Source organism: Anneissia japonica, unplaced genomic scaffold (assembly GCF_011630105.1).
Source record: "Anneissia japonica isolate Jap-2015-1 unplaced genomic scaffold, ASM1163010v1 scaffold21_len1647178_cov195, whole genome shotgun sequence".
Classification (NCBI taxonomy): Eukaryota; Metazoa; Echinodermata; class Crinoidea; order Comatulida; family Comatulidae; genus Anneissia; species Anneissia japonica.
Window position 1 is genome coordinate 149,010 of NW_022750455.1, and position 13,479 is coordinate 162,488.

The 13,479-nt window shown below is 35.0% G+C and overlaps 1 long non-coding RNA gene across 1 annotated transcript; it reads right to left on the reverse strand.

Moving 5' to 3' along the window:
- Positions 1–1,315: 1,315 nt before the first annotated feature.
- Positions 1,316–13,318, reverse strand: LOC117121399. Its single transcript, XR_004447540.1, has 3 exons — positions 13,185–13,318; positions 12,445–12,639; positions 1,316–1,438 (listed from the first exon to the last, which is right to left on the reverse strand). It is a non-coding gene; the product is annotated as an uncharacterized LOC117121399 (long non-coding RNA).
- Positions 13,319–13,479: the final 161 nt, after the last annotated feature.

A 13,479-nucleotide genomic window follows, 5' to 3' on the forward strand; every position in this document is an offset into this window, starting at 1 on the left:
TGACCGGTACGTTATTTATCGTTATTGTATTTATCATTTCGACGCCGGGGGAAAAAGACATCATCCGCCGATCTATGAATTGTAATTATTACCGTCGGCGGCTTGCGATGGAAAATATGCATATAGTTTATTGCTTTAGATTATAGAAGAAGAATATATATCCGACCGACAGAAAACAATACATTATCAAATTAAATACATTTAGGTATTTGGTGATGATAGCACTTCTAACAGAGTAATCTAAGGATTAAATAAGTTAGCAACTCTTAATGAGATACATACCGTATAAAACAAAAATGAGGGTTTTCTGGGTTTTTTTTATAAATTTGATTTAAAAAAAATATTGAAATTGATTACCGGTCCAATGTATATACAAAGCATATAAAAATAGGCCTTGTTAATGTGAGTTCTGTTAATTGGTAAAAAAAAATTTTTCTAGTTATATTTATTTTCAATTGAAATTCCCGATGTAACTAACAATTCAAATATTTGACTATGGAATTACACTCATTTGGAAACAGGTCGTGTCTATAGGCTTACATTGCGCAGGGATTCGTTCGTGCAATGGATTAAATCATGAAGACTGGGCTTTAGCTGATAAATATACCTTAGACTAGGATTCTCTTATATAATAATAAAGTCAAGAAAAATCCGCACAAAACAAGGGTAGAATACAATCAATTCGAATCGGAATTCCACGTGCAATTACAACAGGATTTTTTGTTAAATGAAATGATGGTAGGCCGCGTTAAAATCCATTGGGTTGAGAAAATTAAAAAGAATTCACTCATTTCTATCTTTGATTTCCTCATAGGACACACAGTCGGGAGCCTACAATAGCTCCTGCATCAAACCAGAGCCCGAGAGCAACTTAACACTGTGCGTTATGACGATGTGTTACAAGACAGAAAAAGAAAAGAGTGTTTTCAAGTTGTGATAGCATCAACATGTACGGATTCTTCGTCGTTTCAAAGATTTCCTCGATTTAAATTGTTTTATTAATGCTACAATCTTCTATCAATCTAATGGATTGGTTACTATATCGTACATACAGAATTAAATTTAAACATGCAAAATACAGTATACCTTATTCATCATTCATCATAAATATGTGCATGGAATTCTGTTCGTTGGTGGCAATGATTTGACAAAAATATACACCGGCCTACTTCAATTGAATATACTTTAGGCCTAACTGAAATACAATGTATTATGCATAATAATCTTGAATACCGTAGAGATCATAACTCCACCTGTGCCCAAATACTCAATAATACACAAAGGACATTTATGGACGAAACGAGTGATTTCAAATATTTTCCCCAGTATTTAAATATTTAAAAGTCTGTACCGTACCTTATTACTCGTTACCGAGTTTTTGTCACACACAATTCCGGGTGGTACATCAGCATATTAATTTTTCCCCTCCGGAGCATGGCTTTAAGAAAACACAGTTTTAACAAATTACAAATACGAAACGAATTACAAAATACGGATTAAAACAGCCTACGAATTACCAATACGAACTACAAATACAAATTACAAATACAACTAACCAATTAACTAAATACAAATGAATGTATAATCGAGTTTGATTTTCTAGATCAGATTATAGGCTTTGTTGTGACTATAATAAACCTACGTTAGACCTTCCTTTTACAGTTAAATATACATTGGTTAGACATAATCTTTTGTTTATATTTTGATCTAGATGGTTCATACTCTCCTCCTATTAAGACATTGACAGACATACGGTTTGTCTTATCAGGGTATGCGACAGAGGCACGCGACAGCGAAATGCGATAGCGACAGCGACACACGACTGCGACATGTGACAGCCGCAGAACAAATAGCTCTCATATTTTGATTCACACTGTATACGACGCCACTACGCTGTTCAGCACAATTATATTTTATTACCAGAAACTGTCACGCGGCAAAAAATATTCTCGTCATCAGTGACTCCGGTCATTCTTTGCTGAACCTCAAACTGCAGACTCGAGAGTTAGTGCGAGACCGCGTCGCGTGCGCTGTGTACATGACAGTGCGACAGAATGTTTTTATCGCTGTCATCACGTGTGTAATATAGCCTTAAGCCTAAAGTAACAACTTCTGCTGACAGAAATAACTTTCAGATACTTTATACCTGGTTTTAGTAGTCAATCAGCAGCTCCTTTTACAAATCTCTGCAATCAATCTTTTTAGATACCCGCTCTGTGACCAAAAACGCAATTCAACGCAATAATGCGTCATCAACACCATAGCGTGTACCATTAAATTCACCAACGATCTCCTTCTGAGTTGTGTGGTAACGACATATACTGATGCTTGATATGCCTATCATTAGTGTAGGAATAGGAGGATGTGACTTAAAGTTGGTGGATCCCCAATAAAATCGAGAGTCACGATGTCTAGATTGCAAATTAATACACCATTATGAACAAATGATTTTTTTTAGTCAGTTTACATTGCCGTCTGTGTTCTATCATTTTTATTGTGTCATCACGCGCCAGCTTTTGTTAATCTGGCCAATCATAGTTTTTGATTCTTATTTATTTATTCATTAGAAATTAATATTGTACTTTCTCTCTCTATATATATAAGTAGACTCAATTTCTGTTCAGTATAAAGAATGTGCACGAATAAACGAACACAAACAAGAAAAATGATAGGTATGGAGGGCAGCTTAGCTAAGTTGGCTAAACTGGTGGTAGCCACTGTGTGTGCGCTGAACCGTAAAGATCTCTTGGTTCCCGGTTCTATTTCCATGTGTTTAGCTGGAGGGCTGAAATGCAAGTTACGATAGCGAACCGTCTTTCAAATGAGTTGGCCCCGTGTGCATTATGACCCATGGGTGCACGTTAAAGAACGCAGTAAACTACAATATTCGGAAAAGAGTAGGGGATTGGTGTACTGCCTAATACCAGCAGGACCCCATTGAAAATACGTCTTCTTCAGACTTTCGTGTGTTATCATTGGTGTTTACACCGAATAAATCCAACATCAAATCCAAATCATGCCAGTTGTGAATCTTTTGCTGTTTTTCTTTTTATATTCGTTTTACTTAACTCCTGCTCGATACTAGAATATTAGCGTCTGTACCTTTATTTATAAGTCTAATCAATTACCGTAGTGTTTTGTAGTCCTAAACCTCTGTCAAAAATATCAAATTGACTTTGACAAAAAACTGATGTATGTCCATATATAGTCATGATGTGCCTATATATGGTCATAATGTGATGTCATCATGACCATATTTAGGCATGTAACATGTTCTTCTTTTGTCAAATTGTATATAGTTTGGACAGGCTTTACGCCTATCTGGAATATTAGCAGTGGATCAGTTGTTGTATATACCGGCACAGTATACGTTGCTATTGTAGAAACATCGTGCATTGTCATTAATTAATATATTGACTTCGTTCAGTTATATTGTTTGTATTTACTGTTGGTGCTGGGCCTTGTTATTCTCTTGTGATTGTTTTGTCTATGGAAACTATTAACGATAATTAATCACTTTTGAAGTGAAATCAGTTGTTGTATGTACCGGCACAATAGACGTTGCTATTATAACATAACATCATAATTTTTGAAGTGGAATGAGTTGTTGTAGACGTTGCTATTGTAGACATAGTGCATTGTCATTAATTAATTAATTAATTAATTGACTTCGTTCAGGCCCCGGTATTATATATTTAACATTGTTTGATATACTGTTGGTGCTGGGCCTTGCTATTTTCTTGTGATTGTTTTGTCTATGGAAACTGATCCGAAATAAAAGCTGAATTGAATTTACAGTGTGTTAGATCATAAGGTGAAACATGAATGTTCAATTTGAATATATCATGAAGTCACCACTGGAGGTGTAGCATCCATACCACAGTTACTATCCCGTGTGCTTTTTTACAATATTCATTGCGTATTAAGCAATGTACCTCAAAAAAGTGTGTCTTAATGGGAAAAATTATATTATATTATACCGTATTTATCATAGGGCCTATTATATGATATTATATTATATTATGCCTATATTATATTATATCATATTATAATTTATTTAACTTTAATACAGAACAAAACGCATTAAACAATGTTCATTTTTTGCGGTAATCTGTATTATAATAACACTACATTATTACGTATCGGAGTAGGATTGACTATGACACGTGATTTGACTTTAGTATATACCCGTAGGCCTCATTTATACATTAATGGCATTCTTAATCTGGGCTTCACATCCACTGATTTACCTTTGTGCCATATTTGCTCTTAACACAGAGGTCCGCTCGGGGGAAATGTCGAAGATTGATTTACTAACGAAATAATTAAAATATATATTCGTAGATTGTATGACAGAATAAGATATTCGATATGTCAACATTGTTCCTGAATTCCCTAACCTAATTAGATCATCAGAGCCCCCAATTTATTGTTTTCTCTTGTGTTTAATAGTGGAGAACTCGACTAAACAGCTGCGTTATAATACACGATAAACATAGTTTTCAAAATGTGAGACCGGGGCTATCTGCTTTCATGTCATTGTACTTCTGTTGCCGAGATTCACCGATATTATTGGCTATGATTTTATAGCACGGTCGATGGTTGTGTTGTTGTTTTGGTACATAATAGCATCTGTTTAAACTATGATTAAATCTGACAATATGTTCATTGAATTTAACATCAAATAAACATGATAAAAAACCATAATATACGGCTTAGTTTTGTCCCACAATTAAACAGTACATTTCATAAGCCTCATAATCGCTGTTATAGTATTAAATGTGACAACAACAACAACAACAACAAAAAAAAAATTTTCACAGGGATATACAAAAAGAAAAGCCGGGAACAAAAAATTGACACACGGAGTCGAATCCATGACTAGATATTAAGAAATGTGTTATAATTATTAAATCATAAATCAAGTCATCGTAATGATATGCGTATACTTTTCATCGTGATATTATAATTTTACATAATAAAAATCACTGACTGTATTTCCATATTCATCTTATTCGCCGTAAGAAGTATTATATGTCAGTCGTAATTTTGACTGTGTCATGGTAACCAGAACCATCTTTTTAACATTGTAATCATAAACCGATTTCCCCGTTACTTACACAACCCATATTACGAAAATGTTCCAAAAAAAATGAAAACACTAATTTATTGTTTGTTTTTCAGGTTTAGTAAAGGTAGGAAAGATAAAGAAATGTGTACTGGACCGGTTCGGACCCACGGCAGCCGCATGTAGTGCTAGTGGTGGTGGTAAATTTGACTTTTCCAGTGTGTTAATTATACTCAACAAATCACCAATGAGAAAATGGCCAGGAATACGAGCAAATCCCTCAAACACATGAGTTCTCCCACAAATGCAGTTTACGTATAATAGTGTGATTGTTATTCTTTATAAATAAACCGGTATTTAAGCTTTATAAATAAACCGGTATTTAGGCTAAACAAACACGGGTTTATTTATAAAGAATAACAATAACATTTCACGATTTTGAAAAAAAGATGAAATTGTTGAGCAATTTACGTACCGTATGTTTACCCATGGAGGAATGAGTTTAAACTATTTCTCCGTGGTTTATGTTGTATTGTGGGATCTTAGCAACAATATTCAAGGAACAGGGCTTAGGCAAAAGGTCCATTGGACGGTACACCAGGAGGCAATCTCTTGCTCCTTTCTTAAGAGCATGTAGGCCCCTATACGGTATAAGCCAATTCATAGTTATAATGTCCGTAGCGTAGGTCAATCAATTAATTTAATACATTTAATTAATTATATTAATTTTAATCAGTTAATTTAACACACAACATAGGCTAGACTAGATCGAAGACTTACGGCGGCCTTCAGAATCTGAAAATAGCAAACTGTGATGTGATGTAGTGTAAAGGTAAAGAAAACTTGCATCAAATAATAAACTCATATTTATGTTAAAGATGAAGTTTTACTTATAGCTTTCTAGAAATTTAGACAAATCCAAATGGCCAAGTGCTTATTTGGAGGCCTATGTTGTGTGTGTTAAATGATTGTTTATGTTCATTGACCTTCGAAACGGATGCGCGTTTAAAACTTCTGCTTTATTACGATCCTTAAGAGCACATCAGTGTCTTCTGAAAGACGGTGCGTTATTAATCCGCGTATTTTATAGCTTTAGGTGGCGATAGAACCGAGACATACATCTCCATCACACACAGAGGTTACCAAAAAGTTTTAACCAGCTGTACTCTCTACCTTGAAAAAGTAATTCCTTTCAGTTAAAACCGCATATAGCATACCAGCATAGGCCTATTGCACTTTTTATAGCCGATGTGTGCCACTAATATCAAACTATTTGCCAATACCTAATAAATATGTAATAATGCTCATCACTATGAACTATAATTAGAAGCGACAGCTTTTGTAAATCTTTAAAAGGTAGTACCGCAAAGTATTGTGCTATATGCAACCTCTCTCTCTCATTAAATATAGTCAAATTATATATTCAAAACTAGCAGTAATGGTAACACGCCTAAAATCGGGCATTTTGATCGCAATCAATAGTTATACGAACAGCTTAAGATTTGCATTGGAATAACTTACGATATAAATATTTTATTGAAATAATTTACAAATGTAGGTTACATTGAACGATATCGCTCTGACACATTTCCTCAGATGAATATTAAAAACAGAATTATATTATCACAGAACGTACTGTAGAGCTTAAATCAATGGGAAAAAAGAGAAATGGATCGAAAATGGTGAAAGTGGGGCATGTATGATGTAGACATGTTGGCGTGATGGGTGTGCGCAGAGTAGGCCTAGTATAGTCTGGCGATAGTAAAGTTGGGATCGGCGCACAGTACGCGACACAGAAGCTGCGAACACAGAAACAGTGCATACACGGCGAACGCAGTACTATAATTAGAATGATGCGCAGTGCGCCGAATTGCACGGATAGTAACATGCAATAACTAGTTGCACTTTTGGCGTTCCATAATAACTGAGGCAATGTAGCAACACAGGCAGCTAGCCGGCCAGCCAGCCACGCATGATGTGCGGTACACGTCAAGGACGGTGGTGATATATGATACGCGGAAGCGTTATTATAGTTCTCGCTCACGGTAATAATAATATTTATTGACATTACACTTTTACATCAGTGGCAGCACACAAGAAAGTGGCGCAGTCAAACTTAAACTAATGAAAAAATAGTAAAAACAACAACTTAAAGCTAAACAAATGAAAGAACTTATGAACAAAGAGTAAAACAACAACTTAAAGCTAAACAAATGAAAGAACTTAACTAAAGAAAATACAACTTAGATCTAAAATAAATCATGAACATCCCTCACCCTCCCCACACAAATAATGTACATAATACACATTACGTGCATACAGTACCCCCACCCAAATATGTGTGTATATATATATACATATATATACATACGTATATATACATATGTACACTCATATAAATATACATACACACACACATACACATACATACACATATATACATATATATATATATATATATACATACATACACACATACATACACATATATACATACATACACACACATACACATATATACATATATACATACATACACACACATATATAAATACACATATATACATACAGTACACATATACATATATATACACACATACACACATACATACATACATATGTACACCCATATATACATACACATACATATACACACATACACATATACACACACATACATACCCACACACACATACACATACATATATATTATACATATATACAAAGCGTTATAAAAGTATATAAAAGAAATTAAATTTAAAACATAAAAAAGAAATATATGTATTACTAAAGCAACAATGCATTTAACCTAATTTTAAATTTGATCTTCTATCCCAAGCTTTTTTAGCAAATGTTTTACAATATCTGTCAAAAGCAGATTGAACATCACCATTAAAGAGATTATTTTCCCCCCAAGAACAAAATGAATTTTATCATCAATATCAGATTCTGAGAAAGTGTTCCAAGTTGCAGTCTCATTGCAAAGTTCAAGGTCTTGTTTTAAAATAGCTAATTCTGCCTCTCTGATTATATCAATATATTATTATCAAATGATTTACAGTTAAATTAAAAATGACGAATATCTTCGGTTTCGCCACTTTGGCACAAGGTACACTCACCATTAACAACTAGAGCAGTCACTCCATAGAGTATACCTCCGTACTGTGCATTGATACCTAACTATAAGAAGCCGTATATGGGCGGTTTCATTATTTTAGATTATGTACTATTCCACTAAATTTTATGATGATCCATTCATGCGTATGCCCCACCTGTCTCCGTTCTTCTGATAAAAATCTTTTAGTTGTTCCTAGGATTAACACCAAAACCTTTGGTTCTAGATCATATTCATTTTCCGCAGCATCCCTTTGGAACTCATTGCCCAAACATATTATCCAAAACTTAAGACGCGCCTTTTTACCATCTAAATGTTAAGCGCCTTTGATTTTTACTTCGGTATAATTGAAATTGGCGCTATATAAATTATTATTATTATTCCTTAGTTTTTGCGTAATCTTGCAAACAAACAGACAGGGGAGAATACTTCCCTCATTGATGGAGGTAATAGCTTAAGTGTAAATGGGGCTGAAGTAACTAAGGCTTTGATAATAAGGCGACAATAAAAAAAAATGAATGTAGAGCTCTGGGCGTTAAAACGCAATACAGTATTAGTAAATCGTAACTTCATGCTTTTACCTTCAAAGGAATTTCTGGTTTCGATGCTACTGTACTAAAAAAAAATAGGCTCGTGATAGGAGCAGGTGTATACTGCAGGTAAAAAGAAATTAGGTCAAAATTACTCAAAACATAGTCCATTATCGTACAAGGGTCTATCAGTCATTGGTTATCTGTCAAAACGTAGGTTTAATTACCACCTCCCTGATAAGTTGGATGGGTACGGTAGTTGATGAAGCTTTACACATTCCTTTTTACAGAAGAATTTAAATACATTCCATTTTACAGAGGAATTCGACCACCAAAGCATAGAGTATAGCTGCGCAAGCGCAGTATAATAATAATTTTTTAAAAAGTCAATTAAGTAGTGTTTTTTCTGATGGGAATTTCGACTTAGCAAAACTGTACAGAACTATACAATTCTATTACCACTGCCACTTGTTAGGTGGAATGAGTTTGTGTAAAGATGATACAGACATTAAAACGTGTGCATATACTAATTATGATACAAGAGATACTATTAACTTAGCAATCGCTCGTTCGTCGTTATGGTATCACGTTTTTACTGCACACTTATTGAACTATGAAAGTGAGAATCCGGGAAACAATCTCTGAGGAAATACTTAGTCAGGATGTCATAAATATAAGAATAAGATTGACTGGGTTATATGATATATATGGTGAGTTTGATTTATAGTCTACTGATTAGGTACATGTCGGATTGTACGACGCCGAACGAAGAAATAATTACTTTACGATGTCAAATCCCTTTAAGCCATCGAATATCTTGGTGCGATATTTTGTTTGCCAGATTTTCTTTAGAAACATCATTTCTGTTCTTTGGAAGCAGGCTTTGATATGCTTAAAATGATCCATTTTTTGTAATGTTTTTCATCATCTTCAAAAGAAATATGGATGGGGTATTAAGGAGAAAACGAACGTAGGCCTAATGCGATAAAACGGGATAAGGGACACCAGCTCCTTTTTGATATAGGAGGCTCAATGCGTAATGTACTCAATAGAAAAGTCTAATAATAATAATACCTGAAAACTATCAACCACGTCGATTAGAATCAATAGTCATCTATTTTATACATGACTCATGAGTCAAAAACCAAGCGAAAACAACACAAAATGTAATAATAAAGTAAGTAAAACTAGAGCAATCACTCCAAGAATGCATACCTCCGCCCTGCGTGCCTGAATAACAAACGATACGCAGGCCGTGTAATAGTAATGGTCGGGGACTTGTGCGTTATGCGTGTAGGATGTAGTCCGGTGGCTTATGTCATCCCGTGGGAATTTCGTGATCATTTTGTTTTTGTTTTTTAATTATATACTTTGAAGTATGCTGAATCGAATAAAATGAGTCGCCAATTTTTTTACGCTCATCTTCATATGCAAATTAGCTGAAATATGCAAATTAGGTCTGAAAATGTAGGGTACTTATATCTTGGTAACCACATGTCGTAGAAAGTTGCTTCTTTCTTAAAGTTGTTCTAAACATGCATGTTTCTATTTACCCTAATAGAACATTTTCTTCAAAAATGACCGGAAGTGCCATTTTGCCGACCTTGCCTTAATACCGTACAATATGCAGGCCATGTATGTTGGGCGATTACATTATGTTCTTTTATACTCGAGGATACACTATCGAATTTCCGTAACCCTGATCTTGTTCTTTACCATTTTCTTCTCAAAATTTAATCAGCACTTTCTTATATAATAATGTATCATTCCACTAAATTTTATGATGATCCATTACTATACTTCTTGCGTAATCTTGCTAAAAGGCAGACAGACAACCAAGACAGACAGACAGACAGCGGTGAATATCCTTTAGCGGAGGTAATAACAACAGCCACTATTCAAGAAATCAATTCAATCCAATCAATAGCACGAATGCATGGGACTGGGCTTACCAATGTCAGTTACCTTAAGAGGAACACTTTCTACGCTCGTTTAGTAAGGATTTATCAGTAATGAAAACTGAATTGCCATAATAGAAATACTGTAATATTCTATTTGAACTGCATGAAGAGTAGGTAAATCTATCACAGACGTGTGCTAAGTGTGAACAATCAACCTCGCGTGATTTTTTTTTCTTCAGAATCTGAACCAAAATCATTTTATTATATTCAAGAAGAAGAAATTATACAGGCTAAACTAAAGGACAATTATTATGCGATTAAAAGTTTAAGTAAAGGAACAGAAGCCACCCATCAAAATGCACTAAGTAAGCATTAAAAATACATTTGAAAGATAACTAACAATAGCCGAACAAAATGCGAAGGTAACTGCACCATTCACAAATACATTAAAAACACAAACAATACATTGTAGGCCTAAATCCGTGTCCAAATTATCACATTTTTTTTTTACAAAAACATGTGACATACCTAAATATGGTCATGATGACATCACATCATAACCATATATAGGCACATAATGACTATATATGAGCATACAACAGTTTTTTTTGTCAAATAAAATTTGATAATCTGGACAGACCTTAAAACTTGACGTCACGTACATATTGATTTAGATTGGTTGAATTTTATGAAAGTTTAAAAACTCTGAGCAATACTAATATAGCGTACTGTAGTCTATACCAGTGCTCTTACAACATATGACAGATCTGTATAAATGACTTAACGCACACTGGCGGAAGAATGATCACCTTCCTAAAATCTTGGTTTCACAGTTTTAAATGATATAGTGTTGTCGTTAATATGGAAACCATGTTTCCTCGGTTGTTTTAATGCGAAAGCGTTGTTCCCCCAAAGAGAAAAATGTCAAACAGTATTCCAATCTAAATCTAACATGATACAAATAGATTCCCAACAAGGCTCCACAATTCATCATTCTTGAAGTATAGCATCGCTGCACGCCGATCGTGATTGACTTAAATAATCAAGCCTCGAAGACGGTATGAATAGGGCCTACGTAGTGTTACTTGAAAAAAAAAATCCGTTCCGACAGTTGTCCACATGCTATACAATTCTCATTCACAAAACATACATTTAAAAAAATTCCTTCACATCCAATAGCAAGCACACTCGCCACTTACAGGATGAGGATGATGCTTTAAGAAACCAAGTCTCTTTATGAGGCTTAGGGAGTGGAGTTGTTTTAGGTGGTAATAACCCGAAGTTATGACCTTACAGCTCTGTCCACCATATGTGACAAATACATGTGATGTGTCATGATCACCATGATCATATTTGGGCACATCTCAGAAATCTGTCACATAAAATGTGATAGTGTGACCATGGATGGTATGACCATGGTGTGCCAGAGCTTAACGTATGTTAAGCCCAGTTTCCTTAAAATCGCTACACTGTCGCAATTACCAATCAAAACAGTTCGACAACAGCATCAACATCATTTTTCTTTAGTACATGACAAGCTTACTAAAAAATGTTAATATATAATTCAACATCATGTAACATAAGACAATAGGATATAATTCATTTTGGACTCATATTAATCCAGGTATTTCTTTTGACAAAAAATCCTGCGCTCTTCATCGTCGATTTGAGTTTGGTGTACGAACAAATATTGCTTATTGGTCAGCGAGGTTAACCAGACAATGTACAAAAAGTCAACAATCTGTACAATGCTTACCCATAAGAAAACATGACAATTTTGTAGGGACTAATTCATGGGCCTACGTTTCACACAAATACAACCGTACTAACTTTAATTTCGAACTCCTTTCTTCGTAATGTTTTTATCTGTGTCGATTGAGTAAGTTCATTCTTCTTGTATGGCTCCAATCGTCTGCGTCTACAATCGAAATTTCGTCATTTTTGTCATCGTATTATCGTATAAAAGCTCGAATTTACTCCAAACATATGGAGAAGATTTATAGATGATACATATTGTGTATTTGGCTGTAAGATATAAATCACAAAAAGCGTTACCACGGAGACAATGCACCTCCTCTTAGTTGAGTTAACAATGACATAAAAATGGGTAATTTTAAGGGTATAAATTCAAATGAAGGATAAAACTGAATCACATCACAGTAGGACTTCTGTCAACTACAATATCCCATAAAGCCTTTCTAGAAATTTTAGGAGAACAGACTACGTCACATCGCTTACATCATCATGAGGTTTATTATATTCTCCTCCGTGTGAGTGCGATCATTCAAAATGATGACCCGTCCTTCGCCTTGTCAGATGTCAACTAATCAGCGTATGTTTACTTTTCACACCAATCCGTCGCGGATGGACAGGTTATGAAGCGTGATGAACCACCGCGTCCAAAGGTATGTCATTAGTAGGCCTACGCCATTATTGTTGTAAGCCCACATTAGAAGTCAAGACAATTTGAGGTCTTGTCGTGTGATTGACGTGATTATTCATGAGCACAAATACGGATTTTAGGCCAATACTGTGAAGCGAATCATGGGGCTCCTATATTACACACTTACCGTACTAAGTTTAATGCGGTATTCAGACTACACTCTGTTGCGATCGGTTGCGATGTAATCAGTGGTAATCCAAAACTGATTACTCCCGATCGCAATCAACGAACGCATTCAGACCAACACAAACTAATTTTACATTCTAGGGCCTAGGCCTCCGGTGGCTAGGCCTATGTTGACTGACCACAGCCAAACAGCGCCTGTGGAATTCGTTGTGATTCGTTGCGATCGGATTCCGTGGTAATCGGGAGTAATAAAGATTGTAGCACCCAATCGCAACGGGTAACAGTTGCGATATCGA